At 40.1% G+C, this 18894-nt stretch overlaps 2 long non-coding RNA genes across 7 annotated transcripts in view; one reads left to right on the plus strand and one right to left on the minus strand.

Moving 5' to 3' along the window:
- Positions 1-18894, minus strand: part of LOC126263059 (uncharacterized) — a 498584-nt gene that overhangs the window by 329617 nt on the left and 150073 nt on the right. The gene's annotated exons all lie outside the window — the stretch shown is intronic.
- The window catches only part of LOC126263060 (uncharacterized), a 98361-nt gene continuing 80103 nt past the window's right edge, over positions 637-18894 (plus strand). The window contains exons 1-3 of one of the 2 annotated variants that reach the window (XR_007546814.1): positions 637-670; positions 15771-15853; positions 17456-17488. This is a non-coding gene — a long non-coding RNA (uncharacterized LOC126263060). Of the gene's footprint in view, positions 671-15770; positions 15854-17455; positions 17489-18894 lie in introns of those variants that run through there. The other variant, XR_007546815.1, reaches the window with a different exon arrangement.

The following is an 18894-nucleotide window of genomic DNA, read 5'->3' on the forward strand; positions in this document are numbered from 1 at the left end:
ATGATGTGATGTTACCGTACAGGCATTGCGACTAGTAAGGATCCCGGCGACACGGAAAACAGCTAGAGCAGTAATGATTAAAAAGAGAAAGGAAAAATAACCGGCCTCATCGAAAAGCTATAGACCTATTTGCTTATTAAACACCTTGGTCAAAGTTCACGAACGTCTGCCCTTGGGTCTAAACCAGTGTCAATATGGATTCAGAAAAGGGAAATCTGTAGACCATGTGGTTATTAGAGATCCTCAGATTGTAGAAAATTCGACAGCGAAGGATTCAGTCACGCCTCATGACTGACATTGAAGGCGCATTTGAGAATCTTTGGTGGCCTACGATATTGGTACGCTCTCGAGATCTCAGTGACCCGAGATGTCTGTCTAAGGGCTTTGTAGATTATTGTAATGGACGTAGAGTCAAGTGACTTGCGAGACAGGGCAAGGTCATCAAAACGATTGCCAAGGACCCCCCCCCCCCCCCCCCCTCAAAGCTCCTTAAGTCGTCCACTGTTCTGCGATCTTAGTATTGAACCAGTATTAAATCTACTACACGGAGGAGATACTATTGAAGATGTTGTTGCATACGCAGATGACATTCTAGTAGTTGTGTCTCCAGACTACAGGGCGAGACTGTAGCAAAAGATGAAAACTGCGCTTCCTCAGATGCAGCACTTTTGTAAGATAAACAAACTTATTATGGTTATTTACAAAACTGCATACATACTTCTGAAGGGAAGACTTTCTTTTACCAGAGATCGTTTCCTGAGGCTTGAATGAATACCTGTAAAACGCAGCACTGTTTATAGATATTTAGGCATTTTCTGGACGAGAAAAGAAATGTTCTATAACATGTAAAATATGTTACTCAGAAAGAGGCAAAATTATGCAGAAGATTGCCCTTGCTGATGCCGCTGATTCCAAATTACCGTTTCACGTGGTGCGGTCATATTATGAAGCTATCTTCCACACCATTGTGGACTTCATTGACAGCGTCTGGGGCCATCGCCTTAGACCAAGATGCGACAATGGAATACTGTGACCAATTCAGTGGAGCCTATTTCTGAAGTACACGTTTGACTTTCGCATAACATCTGCGTAGGGTTTACTGGCAATCCTCGGGATATGTCCGAGGGATACCGTGATACGTAACTGGGCAGCACCGTATTGCCTGAGCCGTGAGCAATATGATCGTGTGCATGAAATCATAGGAACACATATTATTGATAAACGACATTAAGAGCCTAGAAGTTAGATGACTGGCAGTCCGACTGGGACACTACGAGCATGGCAAGGCGTGTTAACACCATATTCCCAAGCAGGAGCAGGATCAAACCGCGCGTCGCTGTCCCTACTCGAGGTATGGTGCAGCTATTAACAGGGCGCGATCCGTATCACAACCATCTGAATCAGGATCTGCAATCTGTGAATGCGGAGAGAAAGGTTCGGCTGATCATGCCGTTATGATATGCCCCGTCTTCCAGGTAGAGAGAGACTGCAGACTGTGGCGCTCTACAAAAAAATGGTATATATATATATATATATATATATATATATATATATATATATATATATATCGAGGCATGCATATACAACTGTGAGCGATGTAGAATACTGTAGCATTGTCGGGAAACGTCAAGTTCTTCCGAGGCTGTAAGTAATATATCTAGTAATTTAAGGTTTAAGTTATTCACATGGAACGTCTGATAATCCCCTTTATTTTGTGATTTTATTAAGTCTTATTTTTCAAATGTTCTCTTTTATTTCTTCATTAATATCACCGATAACTGCAGTTAACATGATTCATTACTAAGTATTAATATAAAACGGAGTGTTACCATAATTAATGAATATGTGTGACCTGTTCTGTTTAGTTTCCAGATAACAGGTCTAAAATACTTAGCAATTAATTCAGTTGAATTAAACGGAATTTTAAATTTTCCTGATTGACACAATCACTTCGATTAAATACCTAGGACTAACGTTGCAAAGGGGTATGGAATCGAACAAACGTATAAGGATTGCAGCAGGAAAGGCTTTGCTTTCCTGGGAGAATATTGGAAAAGTGTAGTTCATCTACAAAGGATATTGCGTATAGACCAGAAGTGTGACCAGTTGTTGAGTACTGATCGAGTATTTGGGAAACTCACCAGCTGGAATTAAACAGAATAATCGAAGTTGTCCTGAGGCTTGCTGCTAGGTTTGTTATTGGTAGGCTCGATCAACAAGGAAGTGTTACGGAGATGCCTTGTAAAGGCTATGGGAATTCCTGGAGAAAGGACGACGTTCTTTTCGCCAAACACTGTTGTCAGAACAGGTATTTTCAACTGACTGCAAAACGATTCAACTTCCACAAATGTGAGTTTCGCGTAAGGACCGCGAAGGCAAGATAAATTAGGGCTCATACAGAGCCATAGACATAGCCTTTTTCCCGCAGTTCAGATTGCGAATGGAACAGGAAGGGAAATATCTAGAAGTCGCGCACGTTATTTTCCACCATACGATTGCCTCTGGTGTACGTGTGTGAACGTAGGTAAATGTATATGCAAAAAATTTCTGTTGCGGTCTTCAATCCAAAGACTACTCTGATGCAGTTTTCCATGCTACTCCGTCTTGGGCAAGCATATCCGAAGAACCACTGCAACTTACTTACGTTGAACTTGCTTACTATATTTATCTCTTTTTTTTCCTTCTGTAATGTTTACTTGATTTTTAGTTCATGTCTCGAAATGTGTCCTGTCAACCGATCCCTCCTTTTAGTCAAGTGACGGTACTAATCTCTTTTCACCCAATTTCGGTTCAGTACTTTCTCATTAGCTACGCGATCTACCAATTTAATTTTCAGCATTCTCCTAAAGCGACACATTTTAAAGGCTCTACTCTCTTGTTTTCCGAATTGTTTATCGTCCACAGTTCATTTTCGTACAAGGCTACATTCCAGACAGATAACATCAGAACGGACTTTCTAACACTTAAATCTACATGCAATGTTAACAAATTTGTCTTCTCCACACACGCCTTTATTACCATTGCGAGTACACATCTTATATCCTTCCTTTTTCGGTCATCATCAGTTATGTCACAGCCCTAATAGCAAAAGTCATATACTATTTTTCGTAACGCAGTTGGTAATTCCCTAAGCGTGGCTGATTTAATTCGCCTGCGTTTCATTAACCTTGTTTTGCTTTTCTTGATGTTCATCTTAAATCCACGTTTTGACACATTGCCCATTACAAAAAATGGCTCTAAGCAGTATGGGACTTAACATCTGAGGTCATCAGTCCCCTAAACTTAGAACTACTTAAACCTAACCAACCTAAGGACATCACATATATTCATGCCCGAGGCAGGATTGGAACCTGCGACCGTAGCAGTCGCGCGGTTCCGGACTGAGCGCCTTGAACCGCTCGGACACCGAGGCCGGCTGCCCATTCCATTCAATTACGTTTCCAATCACCTTTCCCTTCCTTGCTTTCCCATCTGAGCTACTAGTTTCATATAGCTGATATTCTCATCTTCAAAGCTCTCTTCAGTTTTCCTATAGGCGTTATCTACCTTTCCCCTAGTTACACACGTTTCTATGGGCTTGCATTTGTCCTCTAGTCATTCCTGCTCAACCATTTCACTGCATCTGTCCATCTCATTCGTTAGACGTCTGTATTTCCTTTTGCGAACTTCATTTTCTCCTTCTTTTTTATTTTTTCGTTTCATCAAATAAGTCCAATATCTCCTGTGATATCCAGGGTTTTCTACTGTTCCATGTCTTTTTAGCTGTTTTATATAACATAGCAGAAATTGATTGGCCTAAGTCCCACCTCCACACAATGGATCACCTTTAGGATGAGTTAGAAAGTCGACTTTGATCAACACTTTAGCGGCCAACATCACTTCACCATCTCGTTTCGTCTCTAGATGGAGAACAGGTAGCTGTTCCTACACAGAAATTCAGAAGCTTATTGAAAGTGATCTCATCAGAGCTAAAGTCGTCATAAAGGTGAGGGATAGATATACGACATATTAACGTCCACTAACAGGTGATACGGTAGTGTGTATTCCACGTACACAACGATGACATGCTTATTCTGATGCGACTGAAAAAGAGCCTAATTGAATGCTTTAAAAGTAACTTATTTCAGCGATTCGTAGATGGTGACTACCACACATTTCTGATTATTATAACAACTTGGCTTCTCTTTGGATTTTAGCATCTAATATACGCTCTAAGACACACAAAACGACTCAAATTGATCAAAAATTGATATTCATACAGGTCTCGAAGGAAAATGAAAACTTGGAAACTTTAGCAACCAATGGATGAATGTGTAACGCTGGAGCACAATTTCACCTCACAGCTGGCAAGGAAAACAAACAAGGGCAATGCTGATCTCAGGGCATAAAATGTTTGAGAATTTAGTTACTGAACAATATCAGCAGATGTCAGCATTTGAAAGAAGATGTGTAGTTTAGTTCAGAGAAGCCGGTTTGAGTAATCGGCCCGTCGCGCGACATTTGCATAGGAACCACGCAAATATTCAACGATGCTAGCAAGAATGGGCGGACCATGGACGAACACAGCGTCAATTAGGAAGGGTGACCTAGAGAGACGAAAGAGGGCTGAGCCCAGGGCGCCTCTTACGCTGACTGCCATCGACCAATGTACAACAAGAAGACCGTTGGCAGCGGTGTTGGTCACATTCGGCCTGGGAGAGCATTGTCTGGAGTAGAATTGTCTTCAGTGATGATTCTGGCATCGAACTGAGCCCCAATAACGGCGACGATGTGTCTGGAGACGCCCCAAACAGTATTCGGCTACCAGCGTGACTCATGGCCACCTTGGAGCCCGACAACAAGAAGTGATAGACTGGGGTGACAATTATATTTCGCAAATCATTCACATGTATTTAAAAATATTTCCGAAGTGTACAAGGAAATCTATGTAATGTATAAATGTAATAATGAAACTGTCATCAACAAGAAAGTTCGTGCTAACACCGCAGTAATTTACTAGGCATGGTCTTGTCGCTTCCTCGTCCTTATAACTGATTTAGCGAATCTGTTACAAGTGGCCTGCAGTTTAACATAGAATACAAACCATGGACTGACCTCGAATCTGTCACATTAAGGAATCATTGTCGAACGTGAAAGAAGTGATAAGTGTAAAAAAAGTCTTTAGCCCAACCCGCATTGAGCGGTGGGCCTTTGAGATGTATAGGCTGACACTTACCCTCTGAAATGCCGAACAAATTTGAAACGATAAAATTATTTACACTTTCATTAGTTACGTAAAGAGACCGTCTAATATTTATAATGTTAAAAATTATTTGTTGCCATTCCAAAGTGATATATGCATGGTATTTTTATGATCATAGTGAAGCTCTTCACTACATGGCACTTTACTTTAGAGCGTCCCCGGGTAAGTTAGTGATAGGATGGTAGGCGTACGGTGACAATGGAGAGGGAGCAGAATAATTGGAGCTTAACTAACTGTAATATTTGGCTATATACCACTGTTGTTGAGATGTAGACTTTTCTATTCTTATCTAACTACAGGTACGATTTGCATCAGCTGAGTAGGTAATTTCAGTTTTTAGTAATTTCTTAGTTTGATAGTTACAAAAACGTCTTATTATCTTAGAAGTTACATGACGAAGTAATTTTTGTACGGATTTTGGATGAATGCGACTAATTATCTGCTTCACTGTGCTGTACAAGGGCCTTCATTATCGGACTTATAAAGTGTACATCTAAATGACGTTATTCCTACATAACTGAATGTTTCGCTTTTCGGCATTATTTCGTAGTACTTGACGTGCGTCTATAGAACTGATCATGTGACAGTAAGAATGTTGAGACACCTGGCTCGACATCACAGGGGTGGCCTTACGGAGAATCTACGCAGCTTTCTGGCTAATATTCGCCCACCTGAGAACCCAAGGAAAAGTTCCAAGACGCAAGAGGCCATTTCAGAGCGACATATTAGGCACTTGTTCTCTAAGCCAGCCTAGCTTAGTTGGGCAATGTAAGTTTACCGTCTAAAATGGTTCTTTTCAGAACACCAGTTATAGGATATAAAAGGCGTTACACAATAATTTTATGTGTTAAATTGATTGATAAAGTAATAAAATATATGGATGAGGCCAAAAAAAGCACTTATCCCTCATTTGATCCGTCGCATTGACAAGTCTTACATTTTTACGATGAAGAGATTAATCGAAAGATATAGGAAATTTATAAACCGTGACACAGGTTAGTGGTATCAAACAAACGGACATCGAAGTCAGATGGAATTCACATGCGCTGAGGGAATCAATTTCTCTGCAGTGTAGAAATATTTCAACATATGACTAAGTGCGGGATCGAAGGCACGAGCATTCGACGTCGTTATGATTCGATGTCATTCTCCGATAACCTGAACTTTAACATTTATAAAATTTTAAGTCCGTGGTCGTTTAACCATTGATATCGACGTTGCTAAATAATGGATGCTGTACATTTACTGGGGTTGCTGTTTAATACAGATCACAGTGTATGCTAACAACAATGCCATGTCGCCCAAACCGTCATATACCGTTGCCTAGCAATTACTTCCGTATTCTCTGGAGTACCAGAAGTGCCTATACGAATTCGCTGTCTGAGTTATTGAGTGTCAGGAGCTTTAGTTGTGAGCTAAGTATTGAAGTGTTGAATTTTGTGTTTCGAGAACATCTAGCGAAACATTTGAAAGTTCTTGAGGAGCTTTAGAAGCTTTCAGCGAAGCGAACGCCAAGCTTCAGAGGCGAGGAGCGTTGTGCCAGCAAGAGGTATGAGACATTAATTTAAGTATCATCTGTTTATTTATCGTAAAGAATCGTTTGCTGTTAGAGTATCGTATAAGCTTGTAAATGGCTGAGTATGTACTGGATAAGAACTGGAAAATTGATGCGTGTGGTGGAGAGTGGTATGATTTCAGAAGATGTAGTTGTTAACGATAACGTGAATAGCTCATTGTTTTACTTCTTTATGCGGTTTCAAAGGTTGGATGTTTACTTGTAGAGGCAGATTTCTGAACTTAGTTTTTGACGATGTTCATGGTCTTGCATCATGTATTATCAAATTAATTGGTTTAAATGGCTCTGAGCACTATGGGACTTAATTTCTGAGGTCATCAGTCCCCTAGAACTTAGAACTATTTAAACCTAACTAACCTAAGGACCTCACACACAGCCATGCCCGAGGCAGGATTCGAACCTGCGACCGTAACGTCACGCGGTTCCAGACTGTAGCGCCTAGAACCGCTCGGCCGCCTCGGCCGGCTATCAAATTAATAGCTTAGTTCCACAATGATGACGGTGTAACCAATCTTTCTCCCTCGCGGATTACTCAAACGTACTCCCTGCGATGTTGGAGGTTAGTGCTACTGGAATTTTTTGGCGTGTGCGAAGGAAAATTTATTTTCGAACTCGTACCAAGTCGACTGCATCGTATTGAGTAAAGCTGGCACCATAACAAAACAGTTTATCTCTCCTGTTGCACAAGACATGTGAATTAATATCTTGGCATACGTGGTGTGTGAGAAAAGCAATGAGACTGATTTCTAATTTACCAAAGTTTTATTTCTTTCAATCGACAATAATGTCTCCTGAAAAGTAGTGCCAATCGGCAGCAATAGGTCGGCGAAGTCGTTGTTCCCTGGTATCGGTGGAAGCGATGAAAGGCTTTACCATGTAGGTCAAATGCTCTTAAATGTTCTCCGGAGTCCCAAAACGAGGTAATTTTAAGACATTTTTCAATTATGGAAAAAGAAATAAGTCACAACGACCAATATTACGTGAATACGGGTGTGTGTGTGGGGGGGGGGGGGGGAGGCTGTGGGACAACATAAATGCCTTTTGAGGTCAAAAACTCTGTGATGGAAGTGGCAGTGTGGCATGCGGCGCTATCGTGATGCAGCATGCAATCTGCAATGTCTGGTCTCACTCGATTCACCTCTTTCCTGAGCTTTTCAAGGATATCGTTGTAACACAGATGAACCAATTCTTTATGCAAATATGTCAAAAACGCAAGTCAGTTTTGCTTTGATCTTTGATTTGCTCATTCGAGCTTTTATCGGTGGGGGATGTGTCTCAATGTAGAACAGTTTGCCGGCCGCGGTGGCCGTGCGGTTCTGGCGCTGCAGTCCGGAACCGCGGGACTGCTACGGTAGCAGGTTCGAATCCTGCCTCGGGCATGGGTGTGTGTGATGTCCTTAGGTTGGTTAGGTTTAAGTAGTTCTAAGTTCTAGGGGACTTATGACCTAAGATGTTGAGTCCCATAGTGCTCAGAGCCATTTGAACCATTTTTTTAGAACTCCTTACTTTGCCGCTTTGTCTCAGGACCGTACTCAGAAATCATGACCTGTGATTACACGACTGAACCATTCGTGGTCACTGGCAGTCCTCTCAAGAGGATCAACGCACTCGTTTTTGCGACTGTCCTCCTGCTCAGTTGTGAGGTCTCTCGGCACCATTTGGCACCAATCACTCATACGTGCAAGAGTAAGGTCTAAATTTGATGTATGGTGAAATTTTATTGGCTCTGAGCACTATGGGACTTAACATCGGAGGTCATCAGTCCCCTAGAACTTAGAACTACTGAAACCTAACTAACCTAAGGACATCACAAACATCCATGCCCGAAGCAGGATTCGAACCTGCGACCATAGCGGTCGCGCGGTTCCAAACTGAAGCGCCTAGAACCGCTCGGCCACAACGCCCGGCATGTATGGTGAAAGTGTTTAACATGTCAATCCACCGTCTTTATTGTTACACATAAGTCTGATTTCACAAGAGAACACATGATCGACGTATTCGTCGGTTTTAGTAGCTGAAGGTCTCCCTGAACGAGGTTCATCTCAAAGTGTTCTCGGCCTTCCAGAAATGATTTGTGACACCGAGAAACTTGGGCTGTTAATAAGGAATGTTCCCCATAGGATTGTTTCAGGTTTTCAAACGTCACACTCGATGGCGTAACATTGCTCTGAATTCCGCTCTTCGTAACACGCTACAACACTTTCGTAACACGCAAAGAAAAAAACAAACAGAACTTCCCTGACGGCGCTTTCAAAAATGACGTAACGGCTGTACTGATCAGCAAGTGGAAGAGATGACAAACAGCTCTACACATGTTTTGTTGTTACAAGGCGTTGTCAGATCGCTCAGTGTGTTGTCAGTCTCATTAATTTTTTCTCGCGCTTCGCATTGTTAACTATTAAATCCATTGGGAGTTTATCGGCTGTTGGGGCGTTTTCATTATTTGGACACCTCTGGGTATCTTTCAATCCCAAAAAATGATTATTTCGTTTTACATAGATTAAAATTGGTTAAAATTTAAGTCCAGTGCTTGTTTGACTGTTGATATCGACGTCCCTAAACAATGATGCGCTCTGCAGTTACCGGGGTTGCTGCTTAATGTTGATCACAGGGTATGCTAACAACAATGCCATGTCATCTAAACCGTCGAGTACCGTTGCCTAGCAATTACTTCCGTATTCTCTGGAGTACTCGAAGTGTTCATACGAATTCGTTCTGCGAGTTATCGAGTGTAAGAAGCTTTAGTTGTCAATTAAGTACTTCAGTGCTGTATTTTGTGTTTCGAGCACATCTAGCGAAACATTTTAAAGTTCTTGAGGAGCTTTAGAAGCTTTCAGCGAAGCGAACGCCCAGCTTCAGAGGCGAGGTGCATCGTACCCGCAAGAGGTATAAGCTATTGACTTAACTGTAGCATATTTATTGACCATACGCAATCATCTGGCGCCAGAATATCGTAAAAGCTTGTAAATGACTGAGTATGTAGTGGAGAAGTCCTGGAAAATTGAAGCGTGCGGAGGAATGTAGTATTACTTCGGAACATGCAGTTATTAATAGTATACAACGTGAAATAGCCTTTGTTTCAAATTTTCATGGAGTTTAAGATGTCATGTGGTTACTTGTAGAGGCAGACTTCTATACCTAATTTTTCTTAAAGTTCATGAGATTTAGTTGTGTATTCCCAAATTAATTGCTTAGTTTAACAATGACATCAATATCAAGTGCTCTGTCCGATTCAATTCGTCTAGTTTTATCCTAGACGTCTTGTGTGACGTCATGACTTTACGTTGCGAAAGGTGTAAGCGGCCTGTTATTAAATGTTATCTGCGTTTGTATTAGTTACTAGTGTAATCTACAAAGTTTGTAAAATATGCTGTTTACTCCAAATATGTCTTGATATACGATGGTGTTGTTTGTTGGTTGTGGGGGGGGGGGAGGGAGGAGGGGCAGGGGCAGGGGCAATTTGAGATCACAGGTTAAACTTACGATGGAGAAATTTGTTGCTACAGGTTAAATTGTCAATGGAGAAATTAGTTGCGATTATATTTTTGTTTTGTTTGCTGACAAATATTTACTTGTTTCTTTCTGTATTCCGCACGATTTCCGAGGGTGAGGGTAGGCATTACCTTAAGAGCGGAAGACAATCTTTTGCAACTAAAGTGATTAGATATAATTATTACCATGCTGATCGTTTCAATTATTTAGCTGTATTTGCAATGTCGGCGACTTGTGTGTGGAGAGGTTGGCAGGGAACCTAAGTTCATTGCTGAAATGGTCTTGAGTTGAACGAGTGGTAATGTTATTCGTGGTTTCTAACTTATGAATTATTGGCCGGTTTTTTCTTCGAATATGACGTCGCTGAGGGTCTGCGTATATAGAGTCGACTCTTTTATAGGGTTCATTTTATTGTTACCGCTGGCTCACCCTTTCGGTGTATTATTGTTTTGTTGCTGTGGTACATAGTAATTGTTTAGGTAAATGGGATCGAGTCTTTGGTATTTATTAGTCACTTACATGTTTTCGGTTTTTCACCTGCTTATTTTCGTTTATACTGTGATTCCAAATTTTAGTGTTTATTTTCTCAATGTTTATTCTGGAAGAATTTGTGTGGGTTACTTTTCGATTAAGTCGTTGCAATGTGGAGTTTTCTCTTGTATCACTGTTCTCGCTTAAGCAATAGAGTTTACTCGAAATTTACTTACTCTTTCGCTGTTTTCGGCTTATTCCGAAGAAATTCATGTGCGTCTTGTTCTTTGTGTGTGTGTGTCTGTCTGTGTGTGTGTGTGTGTGTGTGTGTGTGTGTGTGTGATATTGCTGTTCTCCATTGATATACAGGGTGATTCACGAAGATATGCAAATATTTTAATATATTATTCTACAAGTAAAACTAAAGAAAAATGTTCATGTAAACAAAGGTCCGCAGATGTCTAGTTACGGAGTTACGGCTAAAAAAAGATTTTTCCTGAAATTTAGCAACTTCGCTAATATGTAGCCAACGCAAACTGTACGAGGTTAAAGTAAAACACGATTTCCATTTATTTTGTCGTCATTGATACGGTGAATGCAATGAAACATGTCCCAGACATGTATCTGCAATAGTTTTCCAGAACATCCAGAGAAGCAAAGAAGTAATTTCGTGAAATTTTTAATTCATTAACTACTTGACCAAATTTCTTCTTTTTAAATTCCAGACAATTGCACAAAGTTTTCAACAGAAGTAGTAGTGATTTTAATTTTGGAAAAATGATGGTAATAATGTTAACAGGAACGGTATTAATTTTTCAGATTATCGGCTTTTATTAATACCATAGCACACATGAATTCATGTTACTGGCAAAAGCAAAGCTCAGTGTTAGGGAAGTTGTACAGTGTACGTACAAGGTTAGGAAACGACTGAAAAAACTCACTAACGTTTGCAAATAATGACAAACTTTTCTACATTCTTAATGAAAAGTAAACAAATTTACTTGTATAATAATCTTTGCTTCTCTGCATGTTCTGGAAAACTATTGCACATGCACGTCTGGGACATGTTTTATTAGATCCACCAGACCAGCAACAACAAAATAAATGGAAATCGTGCATTACTTTAACCTCATACTGTGTTGCGATGGCTTCATATTAGCAAAGTTGCTAAATTTCAGGCAAAATCTCTTAATAGCCGTAACTCCGTAACCAAACGTCTGCGGACCTATGATAAACATCTTTCTTTAGTCTGCATGTCTTCGTGAATCACCTTGTATATATGTCCACTGTACACTGTGATTCCACTTGTGTTTTTTTAGAATTTTTGTAGGTTTGTTGTGGAATAGTTCCTGTCTTTTCCGAAAGAATTAGTGTGTGTGTTTTTTGTATTATGTTGTTGTTTTGTGGATGTGTGTCTGCACCCCTGACTTGGTTTGATCAATGTAGATCAAGCGAATTATTCGAATCCAATTTTGTGTTTTCCTTATCTTTTTGTTGGGCTTATTCTAGATGAATTCGTGTGAGATATTGTTCGATTTTTTGGTTTGAATGATCTTAGCGTTATCAAACTTCTTGTTTTAGTTTGTTGCTGCCCAGAACTCTCTCATTCCTGCAGCTGTCCCATTACTTTGATTTTATGTGCTCGTACAATAACTTCGAGGGCTTTTCTATGTTTGTTAACAACTGCATTATGCAATACGCAACTGTAGCAGTACATTTTATTAGAAAGTATCGATTCCAGTGGGGATCAGACCGTCATCAAGTCCAAAAACGATTTCAGCTATGAACTGAAATAGCGGTTTCGTATTTACATTGTTCCATTGTTGATGTTAACTGTATGTACGTTACAATACGTCCATTTAACCTCATAGACCTTTTTTCCCAGTGTTATGTATATACGGATAATATCAATGGTCGAGTTATGTACCTTGATAACTGCTATTGGAATTATACGAAAGCATAGCTGAGACGATTTTCGAACCAGATGCCGGCCTCATTATAGACCGAAATTCTAATGGAATGTGCACAACGACTCCTCTATAAAATACTTTTTTACGATTGTTTTCGACCGTGATGGTCTATCTTGTGATCGTCATCTCCAAGAATGTAATCGGACTGTTAAGTGTTATCGGTGGTTGTCGTCGTAGACTCTGCTTCTTTTAATTACATACTTTCACAATGATTGCTGTGTAGCAGTGTTTCCTGTGTTGTCGATTACACATACATACTGCCTGTGATCATTGTAGGGTCATATTGCTGGAATTTCTTCCGTCTACGAAGAAGAACACATTTTGTATACTGATTCCAACTGTATGAATTTAAATTACTTAAAATTTTATTGCAGCTCTTGTTTAACTATTGATATCGACGTTCCTGTACAATGATGTGCTCTGCCGTTACGGAGGTCGTGTTTAAGGCCAACTACAGGGTTTGCTAACAACCTTCCTATGACACCTTAACCGTGGTGGACTGTTGCGTAGCAGTTACTTCCGTATTCTCCCGAGTACTTAAAGTATCGAACCGAATTCGTTCTGTGAGTTATTGAGTAAAGGGACGTTTAATTTTGACTGAAGCGTTATAGTGTTGGATTTTGTGTTTCTAGAATAATTGACGAAATATTTTGAAGTTCTTGAGATGCTTTAGAAGCTTTGAACGGAGCGAATTCCCTGCTTAAAAAGCGAGGTACAATGTACTCGCCGAGAGGCAAGAGCCATTGATTTATTTGTCACCTACTTATTTACCGTACACCTCTTCATTTAGAATATCGAATAATTTTTTTTCGAATGAGTATTTAGTGGAGAAGTACTGGGAAACTGAAGCATAACGATGCACAGTGATGTGATTTCGCAACATGTTATTAGTGATAGTGCTTCCTTTGAAAAGGAAAACGCTCCTCGATTTACATTCCAGGACTTGTTTCAATATGTCATGCAGCTTCAGAAGGTTCCTATAATGCTTGACTTTTAGAGACAATGTTCAAGTGCTAGAATAGTGTATTGTAAAATTTATAGCTTAGTTTCACAATGAGAACGGCGTCACCTCTCTCTCTTTTTCTGCTACATATGCACATGGTATGTGTCATTGTTGGTTCGTGCTACTGTAATTTTCTGCCGTCTGTGAAAAAGATAATTCGTAAATAGGTTCCAGTTGCGTAGGATAATACTGAGCTGACGTGGCAGTATAGCAAAAATATTATCTTTTCCTCTTACTCAAGGAAATAGCATGAATATCTTTGAGCACTGTTAAACATTAAAGCTATTAGGTGCTTATAAGCAATTCTTCTGTTATCTTCCTTTTGAAGTCACCGTTGCGTAGTAGTTTTCAGTCGCAAAAGTTGTTCATGTGTCATACAGATTATTGTTTAGCTCACGTGATGATAAAGAATGCCTTTGATTTATGGTTACATATAAGTAGTTGATGACTCTGACACAAAGAACGAACAGTGCAGCAAGGCGAGAATACATTGACTCGGTAACATGGATAGCCGTAAAAATCGTATTCTCGTCATAAACCGCGGAAGAGTTTTTGATTTAAGCCGCGAGGTAATAGCGTAGTTTATTAATTAGTGACTTTATTCCACGACCAACACAATAAGGTACATACATGTAAAACATATTTTTGTTCCTTCCTCAGCGACAGATAGTTATCAAATCAAACTGTAACAACTGACCAAATCGAAAGTTGTAAAAACTGAACTAGGTGTATATCTGAAACTAATGGAGTGTTGTACTTCTGGCTAATTACTGTTCCGTCTAATATCTATGCTTTCAGATAGTTGCTATAAAAAGAAATTTATCCTCTAATAATAAAAGTACCGCGTAATGAGCACGCCTTTGCCTGACTGCTAAGAACTGTTACAGCTCTACAACTTTGCTTCCACCGTTTTTTTCACGACGTTCGGGGCTTTGTTGTGAAAACCTTACAAAAAATTATGATTCTAGTATTGCCCATCTCTGGCCACTACATTCTCCCATCTTTCGGATGGCATACGAATCCAGTGGCGGAAGAACTGGGGGCCTTTTGTGGGGATACATGAATCGATTCAATTTTGCACTAGTTCATACGATCAGAAGTGTTGGTCAGCCAGACTGTATGCGACTGATCGACAAAGGTGGTAGTCAGAGACAGCAACGTATGGAGAATACGGCGAGAGGGGCAGGACTTCTCTTTTCAACGAGTTTTGCGACACGGGGTCGAGCTTTGACCTGCTGCAAAATTACCTTTACGTGTCTATCGCTGTATTGAGGCCGTTTGTGTTTCGGTGCTGCGCTGGAACGCATCAATTACTTTCGATAATGATGTCCTGTGACTGTCTTCGTCTGTTTCAGTAGCTACGGAAATGTTCTGTCTTCCACCGACATGCCGGTCTTTGACATCAAAATCACCGTTGTTAAGTCGTTGAAAACATTGTCTGCACGTTCTTCCACTAATAGTTCCCTCACCATTGGTCCTACTTAGCATTTTAAGAGCCACAGCCGCCGATTTCTTCATGTTAAAGTAGAAAATTAAAACTTCCCGCAAATGGCGAGAAATGAGTACGCAAGTTGACGTTCTTAATCGAGAATAACTTTATGATGCAGTCACAAATCGACTAATATTTTTATGACATTATGTTTACATATGCCTAAACTTATCGTATTACGCCTATGACCAACCACCCGAACCCCACTTGCCGCTACTGCCGTCTATTGAAAACGGCAGAAGCAAAGTTGTAGATCTAATATTGTGATTCATCCACAACGTATTTTTGAAAAAAAAAATTAAAATAACTAATTCACGACTAGTACCAAATGTATAAGCTTAATCAAATATATGGACTGTATATGTAGGTTATTTCACTGACAGTTGCTTTTATTACATAAGTTAAGTTTACAGAGGTGTCGTCACGGTCCCACGTTTTTCTTGTGATCCAGTTGTGAGACACTGCTGTAAGACTTACTCATGGCCACGGTCTGGCCATACCTAACGTGCTGTTTGTTATCGTTACAGCAATGTTCCGACGCGTGAAGAAGTTTTTCTCCCGGTGTGTGGGAGGGGAGAAGAACTTGGTCGCTGTTCGGGGTACTGTGCAGGTGAGCCACGTCACGTTTCATCATTGGTAACGTAACATGGAAAGCAGTAAAGTCTGAGAGCTGCCTGATTGTACATAACATGGTCAGTAGATACTGCAAACTGTCACGATTTACTGTAAATGAATATTTGATTTGCTACAAACATCCCATGTGTCATGTCATTGTAAATAACACGTCTTAGATAGGCATCTCTGTTCGAGTGATGATTGTGCCGATTATATAAAGTACCAGCTAACTACCTAACTCCGTCCAAACAGGCCTCTGAAGTTACAAAGGTACCGATCGACCGCCTCGTCATAGTCAGCCGATATACGTCACTGTATGGAGGAACATGTAGTCAGCATACTGCTCTCCCGGATGTTGTTAGATTTCGTGATCAGATATAAATACCGGCAGCTATGAATGTCACTGGTGGATGGATGGATTTGTTGATCACTAGAGCTCATAAACGTCTGTATCCTAAACTGTGATCTTGTCTCCAGCCCTATATAAAATTTATAAAATTTGCCATAGTCGTTTCGACTTCAAGTAAAACAAAGAGCTGGAGTCCTCTTAATTTACTTTTGCCTTCGCAGAAGCGCCGTAAAATATGGAGTATAAGAATTCTAATACTACATGCGTCACAGATCTAGTGGTCGTTTAACATGAGTATGAAGCCATTAGAAATGTGTCCTATTCGGATGGAATGTCAAAGCGACGTGTATGAGACTTGCCGCATGCTTGATCATTCATACCATCTTCCAAACTCGTATGTTCGCTGTGTCTCGCTGTGTTCCCTACAGCCCTCCTTGGCTACATTATCTGCTTGCTCTTTCCCCTAGATCCCACTGGCCCTAGCTCCTCTCCACCGTGTTATTAGCACGTTATATTCGCATCAGGTAAGTTAAAGTTGATAATCTACACCGAACGCTTAATAAACAATTCTAACAACTGTCATTTAGAGCCATTAAATTTAACACTGAACCAAGACATAGACAGTTGATTTTAACCAAATGATTTATCATGCCAGGAAATTAGGTGTGGTGTTTGTTAACACTGAACAAATAATGTGAGGGGCTTGACAATAGAAACATCCCTGTCAACTCGTAGAGATTTATGTTGAACAATAGTCTAGGAGCAGAGCTTTACTTATAATGCGTCCAACACGAACGACTGGTTGAAGACGACATTGCAGACCATCTGGTTGCTCAGCCAGTTACCTGCTGACCGGGTTTAATATGAGATTGACAAAACTAATTGTACGGTGGAGTCAGAGAGCAGAGAAATTAGCAAAACCTGTTACAGTCCCACTTACTTTCGTTTCCTGAGGAAGAACAAGGAGGAACTCGTAATAAAAATACCGTGGCTCAGGTAGTTCCACTGTAGCCCTCTGTCGTACCAGTTTAACTCATCGTACGTAGGATAATGGTAGTGAATGTCGGAGGAACAGAATTCTAGCTGATACTACAACCAATCAGTGAATACTTACTATCACTAACTCTAGGCCAAAAATTCGAAATAAATATAATAATTTGCAACACATGTAAATGTAAAGAACTACCGCCATCTCTAATATGCTAAACATGCTCTACATCATCAAACTGATAAATTCTTTTCCAACAGGAGCGTCAGTTCACCCTGGACTCGTTTTTTGAGGAGATACTGCAGAAGCGGCTGCAGGAAGAGAAAGAAGTCCTTTCTGTTTCGGTGAGTGTAAATTACAGCAGTATAAGGAATAGTAGCACTTGGTTTCACAGTGAATTTTTCGTTTTGTCAGTACACGGTAACTTACACTCGAATATGATGCTAGTGCTGGTCTGCTTCCGGCTGTTACGCCGTATCGTTGTGTTCATTCTGTGCACAATACTTTGACGGACATACCAGCCATAAAGTTCATGTGCTGCGTACTTTGCGGTAATGGTAGTTGCTGCTGGGATTCAAACCAGTCGGGAAACGGCACACTACCTAAAGAAAATGTCTCGGTCAGTTATTGAAATGTTGGGCATAAAAAAAGAACAACACGGCATAACTTCAGAAGCACATCATTAACCAGTCGTCCCCAGAAAATGTTATAGATAATGGGATATTAGTTATCTGTTACTATTAATAATTGCTAAGACGTGATACGAATTGTGTTACTTGTATACTAAATTGAATTACTATATTCTTAATATCGATATCTATACTCTGCTAAATTTGTGATAAATTTAACACATCGTAACACTTTTATGTGATAGGAACCAGCAAAAATTTTGAATCACTCCAGATGTTAGATGACAGAAAAGTAATAAGTTCTTTTCCAACAGGAGCGTCAGTTCACGCTGGACGCCTTTTTCGTGGAGTTGCTGCAGCAACGGCTGCAGGAAGAGGATTAAAGTCGTGCTGTTACGGTGAGTTGTACTTCGATCTCTGCAGAGAACAACAGATTTTGGTTTCTAAGTGTATTTCTCGTTTCATGGTCACATGGTAGCTCCCTTCATAAGCAGAATCTTCATAGTTTTTTTCTAGTGTACAGTTTTACGATTTGTAAAACAACTGAAATGCTGTCAGCTTAGGTACATAGCCATGGCTACAAAATTCTTGGTAGTCCCAAAAATTTTGTCGGTACCCATAATCTGCTCTTCTTTTATACCAGTTGTGAACTGTGTTCAGATACGTAGTCGTTTTACGACATACATTTCTTTTCGTTCTAGTATTGGTAGGATATACTTAAACTCAAGAATCAGCAGTGCAATATGGTTGCTACACTTTCATATCATTGAGAGCCTTTCAGAAAACATTCTTCTATGTCCCCTCCCGCCCATAAAATAGTAAAGTTTTCATCACAGTTTCACCTTCGGTGTTCTACGATTATACTTGGTATTTTGATCCCATTTTTTATGTTGCACGATCGATTATTTTTCTGTCACGTAATTATCCATGAAACTCTCCGAATTTAAACTGAACATTTCCACTACTTGTTTTAAGAAACTGTACTATTTTGGTATGGATGCATATACCAACAACCACTCTTCTCTCCGTTCCTTAATGAGTATAACTCAGTTCAGGATAATACATTAGTC

Source organism: Schistocerca nitens, chromosome 6 (genome assembly GCF_023898315.1).
Source record: "Schistocerca nitens isolate TAMUIC-IGC-003100 chromosome 6, iqSchNite1.1, whole genome shotgun sequence".
NCBI lineage: Eukaryota > Metazoa > Arthropoda > Insecta > Orthoptera > Acrididae > Schistocerca > Schistocerca nitens.